The sequence below is a fragment of the Oncorhynchus mykiss genome, chromosome 2 (genome assembly GCF_057628025.1).
Source record: "Oncorhynchus mykiss isolate SJ-2025 chromosome 2, ASM5762802v1, whole genome shotgun sequence".
NCBI lineage: Eukaryota > Metazoa > Chordata > Actinopteri > Salmoniformes > Salmonidae > Oncorhynchus > Oncorhynchus mykiss.
This window is the reverse complement of record NC_143023.1, coordinates 48,658,964-48,664,913: the sequence shown is the minus strand read 5'-3', so window position 1 is coordinate 48,664,913 and position 5,950 is coordinate 48,658,964.

The following is a 5,950-nucleotide window of genomic DNA, read 5'->3' as shown; positions in this document are numbered from 1 at the left end:
GAAGTCCAGGATCTAGTTGCAGAGGGAGGTGTTTAGTCCCAGGGTCCTTAGCTTAGTGATGAGCTTTGTTGTTGAGTGCTGAGCTGTAGTCAATGAACAGCATTCTCACATGGGTGTTCCTTTTGTCCAGATGTGAAAGGGCAGTGTGGAGTGCGATTGCGATTGAGATTGCGTCATCTGTGGATCTGTTGGAGCGGAATGCAAATTGGAGTAGGTCAAGGGTTTCCGGGATAATGGTGTCAACGTGAGCCATGACCAGCCTTTCAAAGCACTTCATGGCTACCGACGTGAGTGCTACAGGGCGGTAGTAATTTAGCCAGGTTACCTTCGCTTTCTTGGGCACAGGGACTATGGTGTTCTGCATGAAACATGTATTACAGACTCGGTCAGGGAGGTTAAAAATATCAGTGAAGACCCTGCGGCCTTGTGAATATTGACCTGTTTAAAGGTCTTGCTCACATCATCTACTGAGAGTGTGATCCAGTGGAGGCTCCTCAGTTGAGGAAGGGTAGGACCATCCTCCACAGTGAATTTCATAAAAATGAAAAAGTTATTATTTTTAGATAAAACGCTACTCAATATATTCACGTCATCAAATAATAGATTAAAACACACTGTTTTGCAATGAAGGTCTACAGTAGCCTCAACAGGAACGTGGTGTAGCCGGAGGACAGCTAGCTTCCATCCTCCTATTGGTACATTGACTTCAATACAAAACCTAGGAGGCTCTTGGTTCTCACCCCTTTCCATAGACTTACACAGTAATTACTTCTGCAGGACGTCTTCCAACATATCAGAGCTTTTGTAGCATGAACTGACATGTTATCCACCCAATCAAAGTATCAGAGAAGGAACCTAGAAGTGAAAGCATAAGCTACAGCTAGCTACTACTGCAGTGCATAAAATATGGTGAGAAATTGTCTCAGAGAGAGAAAGACAAAAGTTGAACAGTTTTCAACAATTTACTTTCTTCAAAAATTAAGGAGAAGCAAGAGAGAGCGAGTGTCACTTTTTTTTAACCTCTCTGAGATATGTGGGCGTCCCACCTCGCCAACAGCCAGTGAAATTGCAGGGCGCCAAATTCAAACAACAGAAATCTCATAATTAAAATTCCTCAAACATACAAGTATTATATACCATTTTAAAGATAAACTTCTTGTTCATCCAGCCACAGTGTCTGATTCCAAAAAGGCTTTACGGCAAAAGCACACCATGCGATTATGTTAGGTCAGCGCCTAGCCACAGAAAACCATACAGCCATTATCCAACAAAGGAGAGGTGTCACAAAAGTCAGAAATAGCGTTAAAATTAATCATTAACCTTTGATGATCTTCACCGGATGGCGCTCCCAGGTCTCCATGTTAGACAATAAATGTTTGTTTTCCAAATACCTCCTTTTTGTTCACGCATTTAGTCCAGTAATCCAAATGCACAAAGCGCGCTCACAAAGTCCAGAACGAAAAGTTTAAAAAGTTCCATTATAGTTCGTAGAAACATGTCAAACGATGTATATAATCAATCTTTAGGATGTTTTTATCATAAATCTTCAATAATATTCCAACCGGACAATTATTTTGTCATAAGAAAGGAAAGTGAAAGGAGCTCGCGCTCACGGCCCACGCGCGATAAACAACTCAAGACTTTCAACCTGACCACTGGTTGAAACAGCTCTTATTCGCTCCCCTTTCACAGTAGAACAACTTTCTAAAGACTGTTGACATCTAGTGGAAGCGGTAGGAAGTGCAATCTGATCCCATAGACACAGTATATTGGATAGGCAATCACTTAAAAAAATTACAAACCTCAGATTTCCCACCTCCTGGTTGGATTGTTCTCAGGTTTTTGCCTGCCATATGAGTTCTGTTATACTCACAGACATTGTGTTAACAGTTTTGGAAACTTTAGAGTGTTTTCCTTCCAAATATACTAATTATATGCATATTCCAGCCTCTGGGCCTGAGTAGCAGGCCATTAACTCTGGGCACCTTATTCATCCAAGCTACTCAATACTGCCCCCGTTCCCAAAGAAGTTTTAAACTTTCAGTTTCAATGACTTCGTTAGCAAATGCAGCTGGCTAGTTGAATTACTCAAACACCCGGTTCAAACAGAGGGATGCTATGTTAGCTAGCTGGCTATGACTATCCAACACAACACTGGAACTCTTCCAAGTCCTGGTAAGCTTTTGGTTTTATTAATTGCAACCGGGGCCTGCCAGTGTAACTGCTTACTGACTATACACTGTAACGTTACTGCATTATTGTGTGTTTTTTTGCCTGGTCACATACAGCTGATGTGTTGTTCATTGAAGTCCACAAACAAAGGGAAAAGGTGAGAGGAGGAGAGTGCACAAAGGCTATAATGAATTCAATGTGGCTGCTATGAAAGTGAACTGTGTTTATAAGGGATCCGGGGTGTATTCATTCCACCAGTTCTGTTGAAAAAAAATTCTTAAACGGAAGCAAAGAAAGAAGGGTAAAAATACCTGGATTTGTCCAATAGAAATTCTCATTTGCAAACTGTTGGACTAATGATTACACCCTAGATAAGCTAGATGCAGGCAAGAGTGTGCAAGGCGGTATTGAATGTGTCACTGTCTGTCATCTCAAATTTTTCTCTCGGCCTGTGTGCACCTACATTGTAAACTTTCATTCATAGGTTAGGTTTTAGCAACCTCATGATGGGTATAGGGAAAATGTGAGTATCATGTAGTAGCCTAAACCTATCGATGTTACATTGAACTGAGTGAATGGAATATGAATGACAGTCATCCAACAGGCTGCAATAAGGCCATGCTCATGAAAAAAATGTTTGTCCTCTCTCATCATTAACAGCACTGACAACCACTGGTGTGATCACACAGTCGTCCTGAACAGCTGGTGCTCTCACGTCTGCCTCAGTGTTGCTTGCCTTGAAGCGATCATAAAAAGGCATTTCGCCCATCTGGTTGGCTGGCGCCACTGAGTAGCTCGCAGCTGGGTTTCCCTATGTAGTCCATAATAGTTTGCAAGCCCTGCAACATCCGACGAGTGTCAGGTGTAGTAAGAGGAATCAATCTTAGTCCTGTATTGATGCTTTCCCTGTTTGATGGTTTGTCTGAGGGCATAGCGGAATTTCTTATAAGTGTCCGGATTAGTGTCTCGCTACTTGAAAGTGGCAGCTCTAGGCTTTAGCTCGGTGTGGATGTTAACTGTAATCCATGGCTTCTGGTTGGGATATGTGGGGACGATGTTGTCAATGCACATATTGATGACGCCGGTGACTGAGGTGGTATACTCCTCGATGCAATTGGATGAATCACGTAACGTATTCCAGTCTGTGCTAGCAAAACAGTCCTCTAGCGTAGCATCCACCTCATCTGACCACTTCCTTATTGAGTGAGTCACTGGTACTTCCTGCTTTTGTTTTTTTTCTTGTAAGCAGGAATAAGGAGGATATAATTATGTTCAGATTTACCAAATGGAGGGTGAGTGAGAGCTTTGTATACATCTCTGTGTGTGGAGTAAAGGTGGCCTATAGTTTTTTTTCCTTTGGTTGCACGTGTGATACACTGGTAGAAATTAGGTTAAAATAGATTTAAGTTTGCCTGCATTAAAGTCCCCGGACACTAGGAGCACAGATTCTGGATGAGCATTTTATTTTTTGCTTATGGCCTTATACAGCTCGTTGAGTGCAGTCTTAGTGCCAGGATCAGTTTTTATTTTTTTAATAAACCTTTATTTATCTTGGCATTCTCTAAACCAGCACCTGGAATGCTTTTCCAACAGAATTGAAGGAGTTCCCAAATATGCTGAGCACTTCTTGGCTGCTTTTCCTTCACTCTGCGGCCCAACTCATCCCAATCCATCTCAATTGGGTTGAGGTTGGGTGATTGTGGAGGCCAGGTCATCTGATGGACCACTCCATCACTCTCCTTCTTGGTCAAATAGCAGTGTGGAGGTGTGCTGGGTCATTGTCCTGTTGAAAAACAAATGATTGTCCCACTAAGTGCAAACCAGATGGGATGGCGTATCACTGCATAATGCTGTGGTATCCATGCTGGTTAAGTGTACCTTGAATACTAAATAAATCACAGACAGTGTCACCAGCAAAGCACCCCCAGACCATCACACATCCTCCTCCATGCTTCATGGTGGGAACCACACATGCAGAGATCATCCATTCACCTACTCTGTGTCTCACAAAGACACAGCGGTTGGAACCAAAAATCTTAAATTTAACTAATCAGACCAAAGGACAGATTTCCACCGGTCTAATGTCCATTGCTCGTGTTTCTTGGTCTATGTAAGTCTCTTCCTCTTATTGGTGTCCTTTAGTAGTAGTTTCTTTGCAGCAATTCAACCACGAAGGCCTGATTCACGCAGTCTCCTCTGAAAGTTTGATGGGGAGATGTCTGTTACTTGAACTCTATGAAGCATTTATTTGGCCTGCAATCTGGTGTGACGTTAACCCTAATGAACTTGTCCTCTGCAGCAGAGGTAACTCTGGGTCTTCCATTCCTGTGGCGATCCTCATGAGAGCCAGTTTCAACATAGTCCTTGATAATTTTTGCAACTGCAGTTGAAGAAACTTTCAAAGTTCTTGAAATGTTCCAGATTGACTGACCTTCATGTCTTATCAAATAATGATGGACTGTAATTTCTCTTTGCTTATTTGAGCGGTTCTTGCCATAATATGGACAAGACTTTTAGCAAATAGGGCTACCTTGTCACAACACAACTGATTGGCTCAAATGCATTAGAAATTCCACAAATTAACTTTTAACAAGGCACACCTGTGTGCAATGCTGTCATCAAGGCAAAGGGTGGCTACTTTGAAGAATCTCAAATATGTCATATAAAATATAACAAACACTCTTTTGGTTACTACATAATTCCATATGTGTTAATTCATAGTTTTGATGTCTTCACTGTTATTCTACAATGTAGAAAATAGTAAAACATAAAGAAAACCCCTGGAATGAATAGGTGTGTCCAAACTTTTGACTGGTACTGTATACTGAACAAAAATATAATTCAATCTTGGTTTCATTAGCCTAGAGAATCTCATGGTCTGAGATTCCTTTAGGTGCATTTTGGCAAACTCCAAGCGGGCTGTCATGTGCCTTTACTGAGGAGTGGCTGCCATCTGGCCACTCTACCATAAAGGCCTGATTGGTGGAGGGCTGCAGAGGTGGTTGTCCTTCTGGAAGGTTCACCCATCTCTACAGAGGAGCTGATTCAGGTGTGGCCAATTAGTGGACGCGGCCAAAACACTAATAATATTATTAGAACCTTCTTTGAACATTACTAAGGATTTTAGGGGGGGTTTATGGAAAGTTTTCTTAATGTTCTGAAAACAGGACTTTAAATTGAACCACGAGGAAACCTGCAGAAAAGATTATGCTAAAGTCTTAGAATTCCCACAGAAGAAGGTTGTTTCTTTACGGTCTCTGAATAATTTGAGAATATTACTTTAAATAGAACCATGAAGAAACATGTAGCAGACTTTATGGGAAGGTTATATGCAAAATAACCATTGAACAAACATGCTCTTACCAAGCTCTAAGAAACATATGGTTCTCAGAACATTATGTGCTAGCTGGGTGCTATGGATTATATTTCTATGGCAGCAGAGCAAGAAACTGTTCTATATTTGGTGCATGTGCTGCCCATGTTCATCAGTGTTCAGACAGGAGTAGTCATTTAATTTTGTACACATTATTTCAATTTATCAGGAGGTGCTGCAGAAACTTCAGCACCCCTACTTCCCGCAGCTATGATTGGAGATCAATATTAATGTTCTTGCTACATTAGGATACCAAAACGAACCCACACACTTTTAAAATGCCACTTTCTCTGTTACATAATAATCAAGGCAAATATGGGAACATGTGTCGGATGCTGTGTTGTTTGATAAAGAGAACGGGATGCTTGACGTCAGGAAGGACAAACAAATCCTCCCCCCTCCTCA